Raw genomic sequence first — 25,484 nt, forward strand, 5'->3', positions numbered from 1 at the left:
GACACAGTCTTCATCTTGATTTGTTTGTTTTGCCATAACTTCTGTGCCATCATTCCCATAGTTTTATTGAAATGAATTACAAAATGAACTAAATATAATTCCCAGTTCCACCTCTCAGCACACAGGTTTATTCCAGAGTCCCTCAAAAGGTTCTTGGTCCCCTCAGAAAGTTCCTACAATCAAAACGCAACAACAGAAACACAAGGGAAATTATGCTGGAGCTTATTTTTTACTGATATCTGAATTTCCTGAATTATAAACCTCTTCACCAGCTATAAACAAACATCAGCTTTAATCTGGAACAAAAAAAACAGATCCTTGATTTCTACTTTTATCTTAAACATTTAATTGTAAAAGAAAGATATGTATTCTCTAAACTTTGACACCAGTTTCTGAGGTACTGTATATTTTCAACATTTACAGCAACATCAATAAATCATAAACACGTCTTGAAGTATACATTTTGTAATTACATTTCAGTTTCTTGCTACTTTACATTTTATGAGTTGTTTGTCGAGTCCAGGCAGATTTAGGAAGTAAAGCAAAAGAAACACAAACAAGCTGTCGACTGTAGCTGCCACTGATTTTCAGGAGTGCCACCTTCCCATTAAATATTTATGACTGTGTGTGTGTGTGTCTGTGTGAGAGAGAGAGAGAAAGAGAGAAACAAAGAAACAAAGCAAGCATAGTTTTCTGTGTACTCTCTTCTAGCCATTGATATGTGAAGTGACGGCTGTTGTGTTAAACGGCAGCTCTCTGGTCGAATCTGTGTTGTGTTTTTGGGAGTTTTATGCAGTGCTGTGTGTGTGTGTGTGTGTGTGTGTGTTAGGGCTACAGCTGCATGTGTTGTTGTTAAATTTTCATTACTGCCCGCGGACAAAATCCAGTGTGCAGAGAGTCACTTTTTCAGAAATAAAGGAAAGAAAGGAAAGAATCTGTTGCCTCTCTGAAGGCTTGTTTAGATTCTGAACATCAAAGTTTCAACATGAGATTGAGCAGTATGGTGTTATTTACAGTCATGTCTTTACAGTATTTTCTCTGCAGTAGAACCTGACCTGAGCTCTAAGCAGTCTTACAGGGTCATAAAATAAAATAAAGGAAATTAAGGTCATAAATTGTCTTAAATTTATCTTGAATTTGCTGTAGGTATTACATTTGCAGATGATGCCTCTCAATACGCCAACAATAGCCGTAGCTGGAGACAATATATTTTATGGTTGTCCGTCCATCCATCCCATTCTTGTGAACAAGGTAGCTCAAGAACACCTTTTGGGAATTTCTTAAAATTTTGCACAAATTTTGGACTGGACAATGAACGGATCACATTTTGGTGGTCAAAGGTCAGTGTGACCTTACAAAACATGTTTTTGGCCAAAACTCAATAATTAACATGCTAATTATAAAAATTAAAAAAATTCACACAAATGTCAGGATTAAATGATGAAGTGATGACAGTTTATACCCAAAAGGTCAAAGGTCAGCTTCACTGTGACATAATAATGTTCTGCATAAAACACTTCTCTGGCCATTACTCAACATCATATCTCAGGAACAGAAGGGGAGACATTTGATCAGATACTGAATTGGTGACTCTAATCTTTAAACTGCGCTGATTGTATAGATTGTCTCTAAAGATTATTTTTTGGCCTTTTTCATCGGACAGGACAGATTAAGCGTGAAAGGGAGAGAGAGAGGGTATGACATGCAGCAGAGGGCCATGGGCTGGAATTGAACCCATGGCCGCTGCGGCAAGGACATTGCCTTTGTATATGGGATGCCAGCTCTATCCACTGAGCTACTGGGTGCCCCAGATTGTATAGATCTTCTGTGCTGTCGAAGGGAAGATGTGTGTAAAGCCTCCATGTTTTTACAGACATTGAATGTAAACTGTAACTGCAACTTGACTGCTGTGTAGAGGCATACAACCGTGAGGCTGTAATTATAGTTTCAAAACAGTACCTGTGTGGAGGTTTTTGTTTTGGTTTTTTTTTGGGTTTTTTTTTTGTTTTTGAGAACAAAACAGGGACAAACCTATTTTCAAAAATACCTGAGTACAAGTGGAATAGGCCTTGGAGAGAAACACGTGTGCCAATCCTGTTGTTGGAGGGGTTTTCCATCAGATGTGAGAAATTAACACTGGAGGTTAAGAGGGTAAGACTACTTACAGATTTTCTTCAAAGTAACTTTATGTCTTGCTCTTCTTCTCAGATTCAGTTGAAGTTTGCACCTGATGATGATTAAGGTGAAAATCTGCCTCTCTTACCTCTGAAACCAGTGAGAGCCTTCCTATCTATCTCTTTAATTTGTGGCGGAAGCAGGAAGCCGATACTTTCCACCCTGAAGGGAAATGCATCTGCCTCAGAGTTTAAATAGTTAAACACTGAGACAGCAACTGAAACACAGACGCCCTAAAACGAAACCACTCAAAATTATATCCTTTTTGTTAAAGGTCAAGTGGAACGCTTAACGAGCAATTAGCACAGAAGAAATGCCAGCAAGGCTGTCAGCTAAACAGTCATCTGAATTATTCACTACATAACGCAAAGGAAGTGGAGCCCATATGCTCTGAGCAGCCAATCGCACGCCACTAATGTCAAGTGGATTTGCATTAGTGAGGGCAAGGAATCACGGGTAATGGGAATGTCCCCCTGGCAATATTTGGAAAAGTATTTCTAGTGACTGAAGTTTGACTGAAGCTGTTTTTAAAGGTCGATACTGGTGATAATGTTTCCTGGACTCAAGTTGCCAGAAGCTCAAACAGATGATTTTTGTCATTTTCTTGTTTTTGTGATTGAGAAACTTCCCAAAATTCCTTTAAAGATATTTTTTTTAATGTTTAAATACTTTCAAGGCTAAAATTAAACCTCTAATTTTTAAGGAAGTTCTCTTTCCACAAGACCTTTTTAACATTAACCCTAAAGATATAATATGTAACTTACCGCATTAAAATGTTTAAAAACAACTAGACTAATGTTAAATATATATATATATATATTTGTGTACTGACATTATCCCAAATGTTTCCAATAATGGTCAAACCCAGAAAAATCTCTAATTTCATCGCCTGTCAGTGGCATCATATCCCCTTTGTCCATGCGTCGGGGTTGTGGTTGTTCGCTGTGGTTGTTCACCTAGCAGCAGAAAATGACTTGTTGTGTGTTAAAAAAGTCTGTTTGTTTAAACTTGAATACAAACCTCACATGATCACATACTCGCTGCTAGTGATGTGCAGGTCAACCCACAGCCAGGTTGAACCACTCATGTAAACAGACCATGTAGGATATAAACTGTGTGCTTGAGATCATACTTACAGCGTAATTACTCAAGAGATGGGTGAGTGCTTGTTGTCTTACTACATTTGTAGTTTATAAACATTTTGTGATATTAACCAGAAATGACATACAAAAGAGCCAACAGTAAGCTTGTTATTAGCGATGGTCATTTACCAGAAACCTTCAGCTCTCATTTGCAGGTTTATGGGTCGGTTTCGGGTCACTGATTAACACATATGTTTTGCAAGTCAGTTGGGGCAGATAAGCTCCCATAGTGGGCAGGCTTGGTGTGACCTGCATATCACTACTCAACACCCAGCCAACACACACACACACACACACGCAAGGTGTGGATCTCACAATGTGATTTTAAATCAATTTTCAGTTCATATGGGGGCACTATTTTTAGACTCATGCTTCAGTGCACTGAATTGCAATATGAAACATAAGTGATAGTGAACTGAATTTGTCTCGATGAAACAGTCTGACTGAACAGGGAGAGAAATGAAAAACGTGTGTGGGAGGTCGCAGCTTTCTTACTTGATAACTTGAAAGCCACTTACAGAAGTCTGCCTGTGTTGAGAATACATCGTTGGTTCAATGACTTTTGTAGAAATAAAAGTTAGGTAATGGAGCATACCAACAACACTCTCACCAAGAAAACAGACAGTTATTGATCTATCCCTCACTCTTGAGAATAGGGAGAAAAACTTACATATTTGGGGTTTTGGTTTTTATCATTCAATTACACAAAGTCTTGACTATTAATGGAGCAACCTCCCAGTGATTGAATTTTCTCTTACATGATGGATGTCAGAGGTAAGACCTGATGGAGCTGCCAAAAAGTTATATATTTAATAATTTCACAGCAGTTATAGTGAAGAGCCTTTTTTTCAAAGTTGCCAAGAGTTCTCTTAATGCTAATCAAAATACAAATTTTTAAACCATAATTCTTTTTTAATTTGGAATTATAAGGGCTACAGAGTCGACCTGTTATGGTTGAGACACACCTGATAGCAATATTATTTAATGAATTTATCAAAAATTAGAAAGCATACCAGTACATTCCTGCCTTTTTGGAATCCAGGAAATGAAGCAGGAGTCCTTGTGATATAGCTAACTCCCTTTATACCGGATTAAATGATGTTTTTGTAAAAAAAAAAAATAAAAAAAAAAGAGTTGACAAAAATCTGGGACACATCTTTAAAATGATCATCATTATTATTATTATTATTATTATTATTATTATTATTAATATATTGTATTAAAAAAATATTAAGAAACAAACACTAAAACAAACAAACATTTTGACACCAATGTTATCAGTTTAATGTTAACAGTTTTTAATTGTTTGAATTTCTGAATCCCTGTGGCAAGTTCAAAAAAATGAAAGCACAACAAATTATTTTATAAATCATATTTATTTCATACATATAAATTCTTTGAAATAATTGAATAATTAGGACTGTCAAATAATTATTTTTTTAATTACAAGTAATTGCTGAATTTCAAGGGTTAATTGTGATTAATCACACTTTTTAATCACGTTTAAATTCCATAATTTTGCCTTTTAAAACTGTTTTAAGTCCATATTAACAAGATGAAGCAATTCTTACCACAGTGTTTTGATTGGGAATTAAATAAATTAAAAGAAATTGACTATATGATCTTGACTGTAAGATTTATTTATTTCTAATCAGTGCTACACTGCGACAAACAGTTTGGTCCAAGTGACAAAGTGACAAAAATAGCAGCATGCAATGATCATAGTATATGCAGATGAACAGTTTATGCTATGTAGAAGTAGTATAAATCAGCTGACAGCTGGAAACCTGATGCTTAATTTGAGATGCAGCTCATCACTGTGTTAATTCTTTGTAGTCATAAATCTGTAATAAACACTGCATAAAAAGAAGTGCATAGTTTGTGCCCAAAACTGTATGAGACTAGAATAAAGTTGACATGTCTGTAAAGGGGAGACTTGTGGGAACTAGGGGTGTAACAATCCGGGATCGATACATCAATTCAAGGATCAACGTTCCAATCTCATGGATGCAAAGTGACAACATCAATCCATATCATCATCTTTAAGATACGCTCTTATTTTGAAAGTCTGTGTCACCATCAAACAGCGGCAGGCAGATGGCAAGCAGCAGAGAGACGAACATTGAGGATAACATTATTTATTCAGTAATACATCAGCAGTGTGGAAATATTTTGGATTTTGGAGAAAGTACAGAGCTCATGGCGTATCTAAACATACATATACATATAAGTAGAGGAAAAAAGTCTGCCACTAGGCTAATTTATGCAATGTAAACATGCTCAAGCTAATAATGGGTCACTAGCAAAAAAAAAAAATACTTGACATGTCCATAAACTTTGACAGTTATTACTGATCTGAAATTGATAATTTTGTTAAACAATGTTGTTGTCAATCAGTGTTTTATGACTGTGTGGAGAAGTTTGCCTTCAGGGCTTTAAGACTTTAAGTCCTTAAGTTTTCTAATAAAGATGCTAGTTTGGGTTAAAATGAAAACATTTCTTTCAGAGAGGGCTTTCTAGCAGAAAGCCCTCAAGGTTAACTTATTCCATGTGCTTTTTAATGTGTGTTACGGGAGTCAGTTTAAAGTAAACTTTACTGCACTTAAGTGGTAACTATTACTTGCATTATTTATGTGTTGTTTTTATCTGTCATGGCCAAAAGCAGAAAAGAAAGAGGTGGCAGCTTCCTCTGTAACAGACTGTGTTAAATGGGAAAATAATATCGTCTCATATCCATAGCAAGCCCCTAAATCACATCAAATCCAAATTGTATCATGGAAGACTTTGTTATATTTGCAAATACCGTATAGTTGTCCAAAGAATCGATATGATATCGTGTCGTGATGAAACCAGTGATTTACACGCCTAGTGGGTACCCACAGAACCCATTTCATTCAGATATCTTCAAATCAAATCAAATCAAACTTTATTTATATAGCACTTTTCATACATTATAAATGCAACACAAAGTGCTTCACAAAATAAAAACATACATCAAAAAATACTACAAATATTGAAAACCTGCCCCTCCCACCCTCACATATAAACACACACACACACACACACACACACACACAGTCAGTATAGTAACATGGCAGGGCACTGAGGAACCAGGTGAGGAAAAACCACCTATGTGGAGCTCATCCACACTGAGAGGTGTCACAGCCTATGGCCACAGGAGCACCGCCACAGAGAACACCCCGACCCAGATAGACTGTGGTAGACTCCACATATGGTGCAGAGCCCCCCAGTCCCCCGGGCCTGAGGGATCTCCAGGACGACGTCCCTGTGGGCAGACCGGACACACCTCCCAGTGTGGAGGCCCCCCATGAGGAAACACTGGAGCTCAAAACTAAAAACTAAAAGACTAAAAAGCAATAGGATAGGATAAAACAGGTATGAGATAAAATAATGATAAAATGCATAAAAGTTGTAGGATTTAGAAAAAATTAAAGATATCTTGAGGTGAGAGGTCAGGTGTCCTCTGTGAAAATGGCCATGCTGTTTTCTTCCCTCACCAAAAATTAAGCCAAACTTTGGAGCATTATTTTGCCTCCTTCCCGAGAAGCTAGCATAACATGGATTAACGTGTTAACGCTAACAATCCTGAAAATAATATTTTACCCCAGAAATGAAATTAGTGTGTTGATTAGTTGTAATTTTAAGGCTTTTTTTGTTGGGAAATGATTCATCAAGAATGGGTGGTGTTTTGATACAGATGTTCACCACTTGCCTTCATTGATGAACTAATTTTTCTCTCACCTGGCAGCTCCACTTTTTTTTGAATGTGCAAATTGATTCAGAAGGGAAGATGACGGTTATGTGGTGCCGTTTATTATTTGTCCACTCAACCCTGACATAAGATAAGTGGGGGCATGTCCAGGGGGTGGCTGAAATGTGCTTGCCCGCCCCAGGTGCCACCTCATTATCCCAAACTATTGATTAGCTATCTACCTGATCAGTTTGAACCAGCTGTTCGACGAGTGAACTTTCAGTTATAGGTGCAACATCTTAAACCTGATAGGCATCAATGCGAGGAAGTAGTGCCAAGCCTTCCAAGGTCTGTTTATCTAGCAAATTAGTTGTTAAACTCAAGAATTTAAGACACTGTAATGTCATTCATTGCAGTGGTTAGACTTCTGGAGACAGATATAATACCACCTCAGTCAAAAAAGTCTCACACTTTATAAACCACATTCATCAACCAAAAAGTCTGCTTTACAGCTATAAACAAAATGCTGGACACTAAAAATATCCCTTGATCATCTTTTGACAGAAGGACAGAGTCAGCGTCAGAGATCACAGCTTTCAGGACAAAACTCCTCCAGATGCATCTCTGATCCAGTTTTAGCCAAATTTTAGTGTCTGAGCTGTCATGTGACATCACTCACACACACACACACACACACACAATTATAGAGGCGTCTGCATTCTGTTTTCTGTTCAGCAGCAGTTCTTTATGATTCATGTCGTCTGTTTGTCTCTTTTTGATAAATTGATTGATGGATCAAGAAAACCTGCTAAAAGATACCAGGAGGAGGGGGAGAGAGTGTGTGTGTGTGTGTGTGTGTGTGTGTGTGTGTGTGTGTGTGTGTGTGTGTGTGAGTCACAGTAAACACTCATCATGTCTCCTGGTGCTCCAACAGATGGACAGTAGGCGACACACACACACACACACACACACACACACTGTATATGTACAGTATATAGATGCACACACACACACTCAGGGCAGCAAAAAGGCTCACAGACTGTTTGATCAGCGTGATGATGACTTTCCAGTTTGTCTCTGACTACATGAGAGGAAAGGTGACGAAGGAAGGAACAGAGGATGCAATGAAAGAAGGGAAGACATGAGCAGGGAGTAGAAAAAGATAAGGAAAGGATGAGAAAAATAAGTGATGGATGAAGGAAAAGGTAAAAAATTTCGAGTGATGGAGGATGGAGTGAGGAGAAAACACAAAAAACATCTTCAAAATGATGAAGGAAGAAAAGAAGCTAAGCGGGAAAAAAGTGAAATGGAAGAAGAGGATAGAAAAATTGACGTGAAGGGATAAATAAGAAAATGGGGTAAGAAAAAGAAAGAATGAAGTTAGGGGAAAGGACTGGAGATAAGGGGAAAAAATAAATTATGAATATCACAGAAGAAGAAAGAGGGGAGAGCAAAGGAAAAGGAATGGAAGAAGGAAAGAAATAGGAAGAAAAAAGTAAAAGGGAGAGAAAGTAGTTGGAGGATTGGAAAAATGAATAGCAGAAGTAAGAAGCGACGAAGTAAAAGGGGATTTATGGTTGTACGTAGCCTACGCACGTCACCTATGCCGCTGTGAGCATTTTTACTTGTGCGGTGGTGTGTCTTTGTCACTCTGCAGTTACACCTCCAAAACACTAGTCAGCGGCGGAGGTTTCTGTGAAGTGCTGTAAAGTTTGATTCAAAACACACCCAAAACACACATTAAATATGGCTTAATAGACACAATTTCAAACACAAGTACACAAATTGGCTTCACTATAACATTATAGCATTTTACATTGTATAAATTAGCCTAGCAACTAACAATCTTCTCATCTTGTCATATAAAACCAAGGACAACGGCAACATTTAACAAAGGTAACAGCCAATCTGGCTTCATTACAGCTCACAAAGTTTACTGACAAAACAACTGTCCTGTACTAAACACATTATTTTACACAAATACAACATGCTAACATTATTAGCATAAGCCTCTGACATTTTACATTGTATTGATTAGCCTAGCAACAAGCGGAGATTTCCTCTTTTCATATGAAGCCAGGATAAATCCCTAAGTATAAATCTCTGAAGGATAAATCACACACAAGACTTACAATGCTGTTTTAATGGAGGTCTTACTATCTTCACAATTTATTGTTTCTTATCTGTGAACTAAAACTACAAGCTTCGTTTCCACTGAGGGAAATGGTGTCAGTATACAGTCACAGACAGGAGGTCTGCATCACCGCAACGCGTAGGTACAATTCTGGCGAGGTGCACATCAGGATATGGCGTAGGCTCCAAGTCAATGAACTATAAAATGCATGTAAAATGGATGAGGATCAGAGCGAATTAAAAAGGAGGTTATAGGAGGAGGGATAGAAGAAGGATAAATGAATAAGAGGGAAGGAAGAGAGGATGCAAAGAATAAAGATGGATGAATGAAAAGGGGAAGGAGAAAGGAGGGACATGGGGATAAAAAGACAGGAAATCAAACAGGGAGGTGAACGTAGCAGTTGGCTCGACTGAAAGACAAAGTAAGGAAAAACGACGATATGTGGAAGGGGAAAGAAAGTAAAAGTAAGGAGCGGATTAAAAAGAGGTATAGAAGAAGCAAAAAGCAGTATGAGGGAAGAAAGAAAGCAAAACAGGAAGGGAGGAGGAAGATTGAGCGATAGAAGAAGAAAACAGAAATAAGGGGGAGGATTTGAGGAGGGAATGAAATGGAGGGAGGTATTATAATAAAAAGTAGGAGGACAAATAGAGGAGAAAGAATAAGGGAGGAGGAATAGTGGAAAGAAAAGAAAGTAGAGGGAAGAAAGTAAAAAGGAAAGGGGATTTTTATCAAAATGGATAGAGGAAGGAAAAAGACATAAATGGGGTCATTGGAGAAAGGTTGAAAAAGAAGAGCTTAAGTAGAAAGGAGGAAAATTTGAAAAGTAAAAAGTAAGGATCAAAAGAAATGGACCAAAAGGAAAGAAGGAAGTAAAAAGAAAAAAAATTAATAGAGAAGTAAGAAAAGCAAAGAGGAAGAAGACAAGTAACATAAGGACAAAAGACAGAAAAAAGTAGAAGAACCTTTGTAGTAAACTCTGATCACCCTCATGGACCAATCAGGTTCCAGTCTCAGGAATAATTAATGAGCTCAGATTGGCTCCTCTGCTGATTGAAACATTGATAAGATGATCTGTGTGTGTGTGTGTGTGTGTGTGTGTGTGTGTGTGTGTGTGTGTGTGTGTGTGTGTGCGTGCGTGCGTGCGTGCGTGCGTGCGTGCGTGCGTGCGTGCGTGCGTGCGTGCGTGTGTGTATTATTACGTCCTCTGACAGACAGGCTTCCCTACTACAGTGACAGTCCTGTTAATAATTCACACTCCTCCTACTCCCTCCTTCTTTACCACCTCTCCTCTTTTCTCTCTCCCCTCCCTCCTCCTCCTCCTTCTTCTCCTTCTTCTCCTCCTTCTTCTTCTTCTTCTTCTTCTTCTTCTTCTTCCTCTCCTTCTTCTTCTTCTTCAGTTCAATTCAATTTTATTTATAAAGCCCAATATCACAAATCACAGTTTGCCTCAGAGGGCTTTACAGCATACGACATCCCATTGTCTTTTGGACCCTCACAGCGGATAAGGAGACACCCCCCTCAAAAAACAAATACCTTTAACAGAGGAAAACGTTAGAAACCTCAGGAAGAGCAACTGAGGAGGGATCCCTCTTCCAGGAGGGACAGAAGTGCAATAGATGTAGTACAGAACAGACCAACATAATAAATTTACAGTAATCCATATGACAGAATAAGACAGAAAGAGAGACAGAGAGAGAGAGATGCAGGACAGACAGTAATGACAGTAGCTTACAACAATATTAATTTAAGTAATAATAATATTATAATAATAATAATAATGGCTATTGTGGTACAGTATGTTCTAAGTATATGTTAATGTTAATATATGATAGTATATGTATAGTATAGTATATGTATGTGACAGTAATAATCGTATGTGTATAATAACAGTAGAAGTATGACTAATAATAACAGCAGCAGTAGGAGGCATCTGGCAGGACCACGGCAGCAGCACAACCACGTCACACAATCCAGGCAAAGCTGCGATACGAGCTAACCTGCCACACAGTGCACAAAGGCTCCAGAGAAGAAGTCGAGTTAGTGACATGCAGTAGAGTGAAGTTAGCGAGATGCAGTAACAGTACATGAATGTTAGAAAATGAGAGAGGGAGAAGGAGAGAAGGTGCTCGGTGTATTATAGGAGGTCCCCCGGCAGACTCGGCCTATGCCAGCATAACTAGGGGCTGGTCCAAAACAAGCATGGTGTCTGCCTCCCGGAAACAGGAAGGTGATTCCACAGAAGAGGTGCTTGATAGCTGAAGGCTCTTGCTCCTGTTCTACATTTGGAGACTTTAGGAACCACGAGTAACCCTGCATTCTCAGAGCGCAGTGTTCTGGTGGGATAATATGGCACTATGAGCTCTCTAAGATATGATGGAGCCTGACCATTTAGAGCTTTGTGAGTTAGGAGAAGGATTTTAAATTCAGTTCTGGATTTTACAGGGAGCCAGTGCAGAGAAGCTAAAACAGGAGAAATATGATCTTGTTTCTTAGTTTCTGTCAGTACATGTGCCGCCACGTTCTGGATTAGCTGGAGAGTTTTCAAAGACTTATTCGAGCAACCTGATAATAGAGAATTACAGTAATCCAGCCTAGAGGTAACAAAAGCGTGGACCAATTTTTCTGCATCTTTTTGGGTCAGGATAGGCCTAATTTTTGCAATATTACAAAGACAAAAATACGCAGTCTGTGAGGTTTGTTTTAAATGAGAGTTAAAAGACAAATCTTCAAATCAAATATTACTCCGAGGTTTCTTACAGTGGTGCTAGAGGCCAGAGCAGTGCCATCCAGATAAACTATATCATCAGATAAAGAGTCTCTAAAGAGTTGTTTGGGGCCAAGAACAATAACTTCAGTTTTGTCTGAATTTAACATCAGGAAATTGGTGCTCATCCAGGTTTTTATGTCTTTAAGGTATTATTTAAGTTAACTGATCTGTTTCTTCTGACTTTATGGATAAATACAATTGTGTATCATCCGCATAACAATGGAAATTTACAGAGTGATATCTAATGTTGTTACCTAAGGGAAGCATATATAAAGTGAATAGAATTGTTCCGAGCACAGAACCGTGTGGAACTCCAAAACAAACTTTAGTACGTAGAGATGAATCATCATGAACATGAACAAACTGAAATGGATCAGATAAATAAGATTTAAACCAGCTTAGTGCTGAACCTTTTAGGCCAATTAAGTGTTCCAGTGTCTGTGGCAGATGATGATCAATTGTGTCAAATGCCGCAATGAGATCTAATAAAACAAGTACAGAGAGGAGTCCTTTGTCTGAGGCAATCAGAAGATCATATGTCATTTTTACTAGTGCTGTCTCAGTGCTATGATGCACTGTAAATCCTGACTGAAATTCCTCAAATAAATTATCATGGAGAAAATCACACAGCTGGTCTGTGACTACTTTTTCAAGGATTTTGAAAGAAAGGGAAGATTAGATATTGGTCTATAGTTGGCTAACACCTCTGGATCCAGGGTGGGCTTTTTTAGTAGAGGTTTAATTACAGCTACCTTAAAGGACAGTGGTACATTACCTGGAAATGGAAATATATTGATCATGTCTAATATGTAAGTATTAACTAAAGGTAAGACTTCCTTAAGTAGCCTAGTTGAGATGGGGTCTAAGAGACACATTGATGACTTGGATGAAGAAATCAGTTGTTGAAGAGTAATCTGGCAGAAGCAATCTAAATATATATTAGGTCTTACAGCTGTGTTTGAGGGCAGATAGATACTGTGTGAGGACAAGAGGTCATGAATTTTGCCTCTAATACTTAGAATTTTGTCATTAAAAAAGCTCATAAAATCATTACTGCTAAGGGCTAAAGGAATACAAGGCTCAATAGAGCTGTGACTCTCAGTCAGCCTGCCTACAGTGCTGAAAAGAAACTGGGGTTCTTCTTATTTTCTTCTATTAATGATGAGTAATAGTTTGCTCTGGCATTGCGGAGGGCCCTCCTATATGTTTTGAGCCTACACCTCTTTCCAGACCAAACGAGATTCTTCCAGTTTGGTTAATAGCCAATTCCTTTCAAATATTCATAATATTGGTTTGGGAGTTGTACCAAGGAGTGAACTTTCTTTGCTTCATTAACTTCTTTTTAAGAGGTGCAACCGAGTCGAGTGTTGTTCGCAGCGAGCCTGCAAGTATTTTTTATATTAGTATTCAGTGTTACATTAGAAAGGTTATATGGAAGGGGTACAAATATACTAAATATTACCTAATATACCAAAAAAAAAAAAAAAAAAAACAGTTGATGCCTCTTTTTGTAGATGCAGTTCTTCTAATAAATCACTGTGCAATCTCTGTAATAATAGCTGCCTATGAAACCAAAATGCCTCAAACACCTGTCTGTAAGCCTGAATGTGCTTTAAATGAAACATCTATTTTCAAAATCAACATAAAGACAAGAAATAAACAATTCTGAGTTGAACCTTTTTTGGACACATTGTTTCCATTATGCCCCTGCACCGGCATTAGCCATGGCCAAAAGTATTATGTTTTTGGGTTGTCTATACATATGTCCATCTTATTCTTGTTAACATGATATCTCAAGAGCATCTTCAGGGAATTCTTGAAATTTGGCACAAACATCCACTTTAAGTCAGTGATGATAAGCTTTCATCAAAGGTCACTGTGACCTTGCATATGTCTCATTCTCTTGTATGCAATATCTCAAAATGGCTTTGAGAGAATGCCTTCAGATATGGCAAAAACATCCACTTGCACTCAAAGATGAATTGATTAGGCTTTGGAGGCAAAAGGTCGGGGTCACTGTGACCTTGCATACATCTCATTGTCATGAACGCAAAATCTCAACAAGACCTAAATGGAATCTTTTCAAAGTTGGCACAAATGTCCACTTGAACTTGAGAATTAACTGATTCTTGTGGTCGAGGATCAAAGTCACTGTGACCCTGCTTCCATCTCATTCTCTTACAGGATATCTCAAGAAGGCCTTGAGGGAATTTCTTTGAATTTGACACAAAAGTCCACTCAGACTCAACAATGAACTGATTAGATTTTGGTGGTCACTGTGACACTACAAAAAATGTTTTTGGCCAGAATTCATACCTTAATTATGACAAAATTTCACACAAATGTCTAATAGTATAAGTAACATTTTCTGGTAAAAAGATCAAAGGTCAACTTAATTGTGACAGCATAATGTTCATAGCCATCATTCAACGTCATATCTCAGGAACAGAAGGGGAGACATTTGGTCAGATACTGAATTGGTGACTCTAATCGTGAAACTGTGCTGATTGTATAGATCGTCTGTGCTGCCGGGGGGAAGATGAGTGTGAAGCATCCATGTTTTAGAAAATGTAGCTTCTTTGCAGCAACATCCATTTTTAAAGCATTGTCAACTGTTATGGCTACATATGAGTCTGGACATACATGGATGTGAACTGTAACTGCAACTTGGCTGGTTTGCAGAGGTATACAACCGTGAGACGGTAATTCTAGTTTTGTATTTTGAGAGAAGTTTGGGATTTTCACACTTTTATCATAGTAGCCTTTAAAGAAATCGTGGATGAATACTGATTCATTTAATGGTGATGTTTTCAGCTTGTTAGAGTTAAATAAATGTCCATTTTTGAGACTGCTTTGGTATGTTCAAAAAATGACTACACGCATATTTATAGCAGTTCATAAGCACATGTCCAGGAACTGGTCACAGCTGCAACTGAACAGCCAAGGTTCAAACCCTCAACCCGGCACAGACTGTAACCTCTGACTTTGCTGTAGAGATGAGACGAGCTTTCTCTTGAGAGAGCAGCAGAGTCGCCACTTTCCTTCGACAAACGCCAGATTGTGGACAGAATCCTGGCGGATTTTCCGGACTAGAGCCAGAGCTCCTGCACAGCCGGCTAACTGCTACAGAGTGGCTCTGACTAATTTATGCAGATGTATTAATAGATCACAGGCAGCTCTGGCTCTAGTCCGCCGTGCCTCCTCTCCTCAGAAAAAAAAGGCCAAATAAACAACTGAGGGAGAGAAGAGCTCTCTCTTCACTCTGCAGACTAAAAGGCCGGCTTCAGAAAGAGGCAGTCGTTTGCATATCTGCCTTCCGGATTTTGTTTGATTTTGTTTGGCATTTTTTTATTTATGCATTTATTTATTTTCCACCAGAAGAAACCCAACAGCAGACGTCTTCAAATTCTATCTTTATTCCCATGATATTAACAGAGCATCATCACCACACATTGATACTATTAGAGGAAGATTTTTTATTGAAAGGACAAATCTGGCTCAAATATAAAGTTCGGTTTCAGTTTGTGAATAACTGAACAAAGATAACACATCCGTCAGCTCCAGTTTGAGAAAATGTCCCTATGATCCATAACATCAACAGTAAAGTCAGTCTTGCACAACAAAGATAGTTGTTTCTGGAGCCGCCATGTTTTAATGACGCTCAGTAAGAAAGAAAGAACAATCTCTGCAGTATTTAAGGAGGGTGTTGTGATTTGATTTTGCATTGATTTAAAGCATGACAGATGATGGTTTGGAGGACACCCAACAAAGTCCAACAAATTATTGGAAAAATGTTGTTTATCTTTGTCCTCTAGGACAAAGAGGTAATAGTTCTCTGTACTGACACCACCATCAGCGGGACAACATCAGTTGTCTTTGCTTTCCAGAACCGTTACAAATAAATGAACCTGTTTTATGATGAACACTACAGTTAAGGTTTGGTTAGGTTGAGGGAAAGATCGAGGTTTGGGTTAAAATAAATGCTTTGTTAAGGTTTTTCCTCATGGCAACAATAATAACCTTATCAGCCCAGTCGCCAGAAGAATTGGCATTGTAGGTTTCTCTCTAAAGTGAAATAGTATACGAGCTGACTTAGTGATCAGGAGGTGGAGGGGATGGTGGATGACACCACCAGTTGTTTTTTGGCAACCCATCAAAGCATTTTCACTAGCATTTCACCCACCTGTCCGTGCTTTTCTAGTAGCTATTGTGTCAACAAATGTGGGTATTTTAAGCCAAAACATCTTTTCCTAACCATAAGTTTCAACATAGCAGCTACATAATAATGTACAAATGCAAAGTATCTATGGTGTGCAGAAATCACAGACTGTATAAATAATGGATGTAGCTACCGTGACATGACCCATTGGTTTGTTGACTCCAGTTCTGAAGCCTTAAGTTTGACATTTTGGCAGTTGCCATCTTGGTTTTATGGAAGTGACCATATTTGGACAAGAGGGTGGAGCATCATCAGACAGCCTGTCGCTCAGTGCAGCCCGTCTTTATATGTGTTTTACTTTAAGCATGAATAAAGTGTAAAGAGGTGAGTTCTATAAAATTTCTTCAAATACATTTTTTTTTTAATATCTTTTTATTGATTTTCTTGAGCAACAATACAAATACAGATCAGTAGTACACATCTCTACAAGAGACAACCAGTGTGACCTAAGCGTCGAAGAAACAAGAGTAACATGGCAATTGGAACTTCATGTGATACAACAGTATTCGTATAGTGCCTATAACAGACAAACACAAGCCCATCACAACATAACTACATTAACAAGCATTTTGGCAGCACAACAGCAACTTGGCGATAATGTAGCTGGTCTCACTGTTGCTGTGTCGCTTTTTGGTTCATGCCCCTGGTACTCCAGTAGTGTAGCAGGGGCATGACCCAAAAACTAACCAAATTAAATTTGTGCAACATAAAAATGCTGCTACATTTTTTATTATTTTGGTAGTCACAGTATTTAAAAGTCACCACAATGCAGGAAACAAAGTCTCTGAAATTCAAATTTTCATGGGAGAGGACACCACCACTACCAAAGCTGGGACATCAACAAAAGCATGTAGTTAGGTTTGGCTCTACATTCAAACAGAAACCAAACAGCGGGCTTCCGGGTAAAAGTCCAGGGTTTGTTGTATGCAAATACCACCCCTGCCACCCACCCTATGTGGACTTTCCAGCTCCTTATATTATGTCACTGGCAGCATTTCAAACTGATGCCGTTCAGGTGTGTATCATTCCGCCGCAACAGGTGCCGTCCAGCCACCTCATTGACTAACACTGTGTGTTACAACTGATGGCGTATCACAACATTGCGAAAGGTTCCATCCAGCCAGATTACAAACTGACGACACCCAGCAGCATATCATTCCGTCGTGAAAGGTGCCTTCTGGCGTCAGTGTCTGACTCTAAAATCACTGTCAAAGCGGTGGTCTTTCACAAGTTTGGAGTGAGAAAGGGCTGGTTGGTCAGAGCGATCAAAAGTTCTAAGTAAGCCGAGTCCTGTCCAGTAACAAGTGAAGCTTGATTTTGTTTGACTATTGCTCATAAAAGAGGTACTGATTTGGATTATTTTTGCACAGAAATCTGGATTGTTAAAATCTACCAGTTTTCTTGCAGTTTGATCTCTTTTTGCTTGTGACATAATTTCTTTATTTGAAAATACGTGCACAAATATTGTGGTTGGTTTGAGTTAATTCTCTAAAAAATCACAGATTCCTTGAAGGACTTAGATTGATGACTTTCTTTCTTGTGCATGCTGAAAGGCACTTCAATGAAATGTAGGAGGTTCTCAGCTTGGGTATAAGTAGGTGAGAGGAGGGTAAACTTCAGGCTTTCCTACAAATCTGTACCAAATACAGTTCTGGGGAGTATTCCTTTAAATATCCGACTCTGTTTTTGTGTTGAAGTCATGTGATGATGTCTGGCGTGACTTTTAAGATGTAGATCTTTTTTTTTAACAAGAATGAATAACATTGTCTCTGGCAGCTTGTCATAGAGGATTTTTCAAAGTATTTCCAGCAGCACAGATGACAGCCAAACTCATTCATATTCATAACAACAACATTTATTTATACGTGCTCATGAATATTGTGCATTTAGCGGCGTTACGTTTGTTCAAAGCTCCCTCTTCCTTCCTGCCCTGTGGTTTTCCTCCCGTCCTCCGTCACCTCCGTCTGGCTGTCCCTCCCAATTAGGAAGGATCTAAGTGGGGAGATTAACGAGAGGAGAGAGCCTCCGGTTCACACACACACACACACACGCACACACACACATCACAGCCACTTAATAGAATACTAATTGATTTCGGCTCTTTTCTGGACCAATGGAGGGGATGGATGGGGGAAGAAGTAAAGGAGAAGAGAGGGATGGGAGGTGCTTTGATGGAGGAGTGTCTCTTCTTCCAGTCCTCATTCATTCAGATAAACAGAGGAGACAGGAAGAGGAACATGGACTTTAATCTAATTATGTAATCTGTACAGAGAGAGGAGGAATGAAGAAAGAAAAGAAGATAGTGGATGAGGAAGGAGGTAAAGTCAGTTGATTTCATACATCACATGATGTTAGATCCCCTAAATCTCAAATCCAGGTTTAATTTCTCACATTTTTTGAGTTAGTTTAACATTGTCCATCATCTCTTCCTTACTTAATTTCAATTTATTTATTAATTTCCTGCTTCTTCTTTGTTACAGTTTCACAGCTTTCATTAGTTATAAATAGTCCAGTCTGACAGCTTTGTTTTCTTTCTGGTTTTTAAGTTGCTCCTAAAACTCGGGTAGGAAGAAATCTGGGAAAGGCAAGAAAAATAATGGCAATATTGGAAAATACATCCGCTGCCTGCAGCTCTCCCCTCTCTGTCCTAAGCCCCTCCCACCAGACAACCATGGTTCTATGCACAAGCTTCATACAGTAACCCAATGTTTCCTGTACATGGGTTTATTTCATATTATTTCATTGTAGAGTTCCCTCTTGGCAGCTGTAGCGGCTAAAATTAGGTCACTGCAAACCCTCCAGTGCCAGGTGTCACACCTAGCTGGTGGCCAGCTGCAGCACTAGGTCTAACTTGTGTAATGGCAGCAACAGAAAGTTTGCTGCTCTGGCATCTGGGCTGTCCAGTCAGCGACTGTTGATAAACTGAGAAAGCGCACTTAGATTCATTTCCTGTATCTGTGTCATGTGAGTTTTGCCACTGCCCCGCCTGTTTAGGAGACTAGCAGGAGTCTGTTCATTCCAATGGGATAAGTGAACGTCATTACAGATTATGACTGTTTCCTTCACCTATAGTCAATGAAGTAAATACTGGACACATTTTTCACAAGCCCCATACTTTCTAAACATTCTGACACTGACATGACTTTGTCAGACAGAGAGATCAGGAGAAAATTAACTTTGCTAAAGACATGTCTCTGTTTTAGCAACACAATCTTGTGAGATCTGACAACAACTAATGTGATCTTACACTCAGTTGATATCAGACATTAAGTTAGCAGATAAAAACAAGCAGCAAAATAAGGAACAAAAATTTGTACTACTGTGAATCTGATTTCATCCATCCACCCAACTAAATGTACATTTCCAAATGAGGTGGGGGTTTGGGGGGAAAATGACCATGCCCACGCAGGAGATTGGAAGTATATACCATTTCATACCACTGGCACAGCTTGTAATGTTGTGTCTTCTGTTATAGTGTCTTTAGTCCAGTCCCCCAGAACTAAAACAGTTTGAGCTGGCTGGATTTTTGTAACTGTGGCCGCTGAGGCCACTGTCACCAGAGCTGCTGCCCACTCTCCTCCTGGCGAGGTGGTACATCTGCATTTTTAGAACAGCCAATAGGAATGCCCTCTCTCATCACAGGCTAGGAGCCTGAAAACCTGAAAGCCTGAAAACAGAGCCAAAAGGAGATGTAGAAGTCTATTTTTTTCTCAGACCACTTGAATTACAGTGTGACCAAAGTTTATGATGGGGATTTTAGCCCAATGACTCCAACCTCAGTTTTAAATACAATTTCAACTGGAACTGGAGGAAGAGTGGAATCTACTCCAATTACTGTAAAATAGCAATATACACACATCTCGGTTGTGTGTGTGTGTGTGTGTTTGTGTGTGTGTGTGTGTGTGTGTTTTCTGTTTAATCACACTATTTTTTTACTCAATCATTTTACTTATGCATTTTGCACGATATATTGAAACAAAGTATTTGAAAATGATAAAATTGTGAAACAGCGATCTTACGTATATTTGACTTAAAACATCATACATCAGTATATACCAGGCCTGTAACTGTACACAGAGGTCACTCAGAGGTATAGCGGGAAGAAATGCAATTGCATAGGATCTGTTTCTTTTCATTTTTGTTGAACAGACAGTAGTAAAAGTGCAAAAGACTAAATCCTCCTGCTAAGGACTGAGGGAACATTTTGTCCCTTGCCAGCTGTGGTAAACTATTTTTATTATTTAACAAAATAAGGAATATTTTAAACACGTCTCATACTGTAGAAACTGCACTGTATCAAACGGAAAATACTAAATACAGGTTGTGTTTTCTCGTCTTGTGATCATCACATCTGGGTGATGCCGTTGAATGTCTGTTAGCATAATGGATGTTTCCATTCACAGACTCTACAACAGTGGAGCAGTGCCGACACCGTCCTCATACTATATACAACTCTCTCTGTTGCTGTTGTAGCTGACTGGGAACCTGAAAGCAGGTCTTCCAACTATGCTGGCCATAGTGCGACTGACCTGCACACCAGTCAGCTTGTGCTATTCTCAGTGTATGGCTAAAAGTTTCCAGGTAGAACTTGCGCTTGTGAACCTTGGTTCCACATTCCACAACAAACGGACAAAATCAGTCTCTTATATCAGCCTATGGTTATATCTCGACTAGGCCATTAACTTGGACTACTGTCCTTGTCCCAGTATACAAACAGGGGAGGGGAATTGATTTATTGACCAAAGTATGCCCGACTCCGCTACGATAGGTGGCGATATGCCCCCTTTCAGCTTGTTAGTATCGTTCCTTTTCCGGTTGACCTCTTATGTCACAGACCAAACAATCAACAAACAAGTTAGCTACCATTAGCTAGTGGCAAACAGATGCTGACACAGCATGAACTGTGTCTCCTCAAACATCCAAAAATGCATGGCTCCAGATGTAGATTTCGCCATGTTGTTATCAGAAGAAGAGGCTGAGCAGTTTAATTCGCTGCATGCAGCTCTACCGTGAAATGAGATTTCACCTGTTTTAAACAGTCAAGTTTGTGTTAAAGTTGCAGTGATTGGACAAATTTGCATCAGCCCTCAGAACTCACAGGGATTAGCTGAATTTGTTTTATCTGTTGCAACTGCACTATCATGAAATCCTGGAGGGACTGACCCATGGGGTACATTAACCTCCACCCATTGGGTGATGTAGTTGAATGAGGGAATTTGTATGTCCACCAAAACAAAGGACCCTAATCGACTTTCCATTGTCACTGTTTCTGTGGGGTCGCCACTTTATTTTAACACATTAAGAGCCACCACTACCTGATGTGGGGTTAAGACATTGTGGACATTTAATTTCTATGAGACTATGTTGCTCTTTATGTTCAGTCCATCAACCAATCATCTGCAGGAACTGGTAGCTGGTTCCACTGATGGCTGCCTCGTCCCAAAGCACATCTGTATTTGCATATAGACATGAATGCACACACTAGACACACACCCACTGACATATAGATAGCAGCTGCATCACAAATGCGACCATAGTTGTAAAAGAACTGTATATTTATGGATTCAGTGTAGACAGAGAGTGTCCGACGTTACGTGATGCTATGCGATACCCAGACTCACTTGCTGTTGGACAGGGTGTTGCTCACACACACAGATGTGGCATGAATAATTGAGTTCTCTTTATCTTCCAGCTGTGTGTCTGTTCTCAGGTCCGCTTGTATTTTCACACAGTGATTCTTTAAAAAAAAAAAAAAAAAACACCTGAAACCACAAAAGAAGAAAAGAACAATTTGTTTGAGGAGGATGGAGAAGCCTCGAGAGGAGCTGGGGGGGGTTGCGTCTCTTCAACTCAGAAACAAGAAATGAGAAGTGACAAAGATAAAAAAAACAGAATGGCATCAAAACAAGGGATGAAGATCAGAGGGAGAGAAAAAAAAGGGAGATTAGGGATGTATATGTATGAAAAAAGGAGGCTTCCTTCTCTCTTCCTCCCTCCTCAGGGGCTTACAGTATCACATCTCCTGGTTCTCCGCTCTTTATGTGAAGGCAGCACGATGCTTTCAAGGGCGTTGGCAGCTGCAGGAGTTTCCTCTCATCTTCACCTCCTTCTGTCTATCGATCTTTCTCTTTATCTCTCTCCCTCCCTCTCTCTCTCTCCATCTCATACTCACATTTTCTCTCCGGCTGAATGAAACCCAACACTCCTCTTTCAAGCTTGTCCATCATCATCCACTTATCTCCCTCTCTCTCTCTCACTCTGTTTCCCAGTCACATTTACTGTCTCTCGCCCTCCTTCCCCTCCCTGCGAATGTAACGTTACACTCCTCTTTGAAGCTCAACCCCTCTCCATCCCTTTATCTCTCCATTTCTTTCTCCATCCTACCATCTGCCCGAGTCTGACATCAAATCGATCGTGTTTTTGGCTTCTTCGTTTTTTCATGATGTTTTGGCTGTGATGTTGTCGGCCATGTTTCCTGTCCTCCTCTGACCTCGTTGAAGCTTTCTGCCTTCCTTCTTTCCTTTCCTTCTTATTACTGTCAACATGAACAAATGTTTCCTTTAAGATGACACAACAAATGCTGCTGAAAGAATACTGTGTTTTAATTTGTGGGTTTTGTTAGTTATATCTGAGACTTGGTACCAAGAGAAAAAACAGTTTTTGATATGTAAATTTGTAAAATAGAACAACCCAATTACCAGAAAAAATGTTGGCATTGTACATTTCTGCAAACCACAGGTACGTAACAATTGCATGTTATTATGTAGCAGATACCTTGAATCTTTACGTTTCAACAAGGCTGTGGTTAATGTATGGTTAGATTTAGGCATAAAAATCACTTTGTTATGGTTAGGAAAAGATCATGTTTTTCTTAAAATAAGAGGGCACAGTCCCTGCTGTAAACCCAGAGCTAAAAAACAGCTGGAAAATCAGCAACTGCTGTCTAAAAACACCCACATTGGAGGCTGAAATGCTGCTGAAAAAAGCTATGGTTTGGGGCTTTAAAAGCAGAAGAAAAAACAGTGACAGGGCACGAAAAACATCCACATTTGGGGGCTGAAAAGCCACTGGAAAAACAGCAACACTTAAATAAAGACAGTTATTAAACCAGTTTCAACATCCGTCTTTGTTGGTTTCATGCAACAAAATTTGCATCATGTTTAATGAAAGCCTAAATAATGATAAGTAAACGTGCATGTGCTACAAATGTATTTCCTCGGCTGCGTACAACCAACTTAAGTATGAATGCGCGACACTGAGTCAATGTGACGTTAACGTTCGGTGTGAAACAGTCAAACGGTCCAAACTGGGACTAAAATAGAGTATCTCATCAGTTCTAATGAAACCTACAGAACTCCCTCTGTGAGCAACTCCTCTGAGGTATTTATAGATGCACACACACACACACACACACACACACACACACACACACACACAGTGTTGGGTAAAGTCAGATGTGTGTAAAGACAGAACAGAAAATAAGTTGTCAAGCTGATCTGTCTCACTTTTGGTTTAATTGGTGCAGCAAGAGATTCACAGAATTTTAATTGCTTTGGATAAAAATTTCCCCACACTCTATCTCATTTCACACACACACGCACACACACGCACAGCTCTACACATTATCATCCTCTCTGTTTCCCTTTAGAAAAGCACAAATTAAAGTTTCATTTAAAAAGTAAAAGGCCTTCTTCTGTTTGTAGCTGCATGCCGATGAGTTTTGTTTCTATCATGAAAAAATTCTGATAAAATCACCACACGCAGAAACATGTTTCACACTGCTGAATAAGATGTTAATATCAAAAGTTATTCTCTCTCACTTTTCAAATGAACTTCTTGTGATTCCTGTAACACAGTGGAGATTCAGTGTTAGCAGGTTTGGGTCCTTTTCACATTTGATCTGTTACTGGTACCTCAAATATGGTAGTTACCCAACAGTACCTTTTGTAGGCTCATGACAAAAATGTAATAGATGTTAAATGTCCCCAAAATAGAGATGTAGAGAGCAGTGGGTCCCAAGATAAATCCAAGAGGTCAGAAGGTAACAGTTGAAAATTGAAACCATTAGTCCCCAAGGAAAAAATCACACTTGTTCTCGGAGTCGTAACTAAGTCATATCTGAACGCACACAGATATGAAACACATCAGTTTAGATTCATTATGACATACACTTACTGAGGATATCATTATTTCTGATGTTCATAGTCAACAAACAAACAATAAATTCACTTGGAAACTACAGGGAAAAAAGGACGCCCCTTACAACTGCAGAACTTGCTTGAGAATCATCACATTTTTAAGTTTTCCTTAGTATAAAAGTATCCAGTTGTCTGTACACCTATGGCTACACTGCAAACAGGAGCCACTAATGACAAATTCAGTATACTTTCAATGGTGTCAATTTGCCAATATAAAACAATAAATGTCTATAAATCCACTTGAAAATCATAGAAAAAAAGACAGCCCTTATATGTGCAGAACCTGTCTGAGAAATATCATCATTTTAAGTTCTCTTCAGTATCAAACTAATCCAGTGATAGTTGTCAGCACATTTATGGGTACACTGCAAATGGGAGATGCTAATGAATAATATGTCTTTTTTTTTTTCTTACAATGGTGCAAATTTGCCAAAATACTGTGTGTAAACTGTATCCAAAGCTGCTGTCTGCTTTCAACCTCACCACACTCATCTTCAATCTACTTTCTTCCATTTCTCTGTCCACCACTCCTCTGCCTGTATATTTTCCATTACTGAGTTGTGTGTGTGTGTGTGTGTGTGTGTGTGTGTGTGTGTGTGTCAGATGCATGTATGACGGAGAACTATATGCTTATTTTTCATGCATAACTAAACGTGTCCATATTTATTGTACATATTCCAGTTTACTTTGCAACGTGTGAGTGTGTGTGTGTGTGTGTGTGTGTGTACGTGCGTACATGAGTGTATATGTGTGTGTTTCAGGTGTCATTGTATTGCCCCCCCCCCCCCCCCCCCCCAGCTATGTGGGCTGGATAATGGAGACATCAATTATTCAACAACGACACAGTCTATCGCATGAAATACCATTGACTCTGAGCGTGTGTGTGTGTGTGTGTGTGTGTGTGTGTGTGCGCGCGCGCGCGCACTTGTGTTTGTGTCACTTGGTTCGTTTTCTTTATCCAACTCTCTCTGACATTTCCACCAAATGTGCTAATGATCAATTATTCACCAGATCCTGAGAGACTGAATGAATGAATGAGAGAGATATGTATTTATTTATTGTAGATCTGTGTTTTATTGCCTTGTATGTCACTTTGTCAATTGGTAGAGGAGGAATAGGAGGAGGAGGAGATTTAAG

The 25,484-nt window shown here is 39.1% G+C and overlaps 1 protein-coding gene across 2 annotated transcripts in view; it reads left to right on the top strand.

Moving 5' to 3' along the window:
• fars2 (phenylalanyl-tRNA synthetase 2, mitochondrial) overlaps positions 1-25,484 on the top strand; it is a 274,923-nt gene that overhangs the window by 245,117 nt on the left and 4,322 nt on the right. The window lies entirely within an intron of this gene.

This window comes from Epinephelus lanceolatus, chromosome 20, assembly GCF_041903045.1.
Source record: "Epinephelus lanceolatus isolate andai-2023 chromosome 20, ASM4190304v1, whole genome shotgun sequence".
Classification (NCBI taxonomy): domain Eukaryota; kingdom Metazoa; phylum Chordata; class Actinopteri; order Perciformes; family Serranidae; genus Epinephelus; species Epinephelus lanceolatus.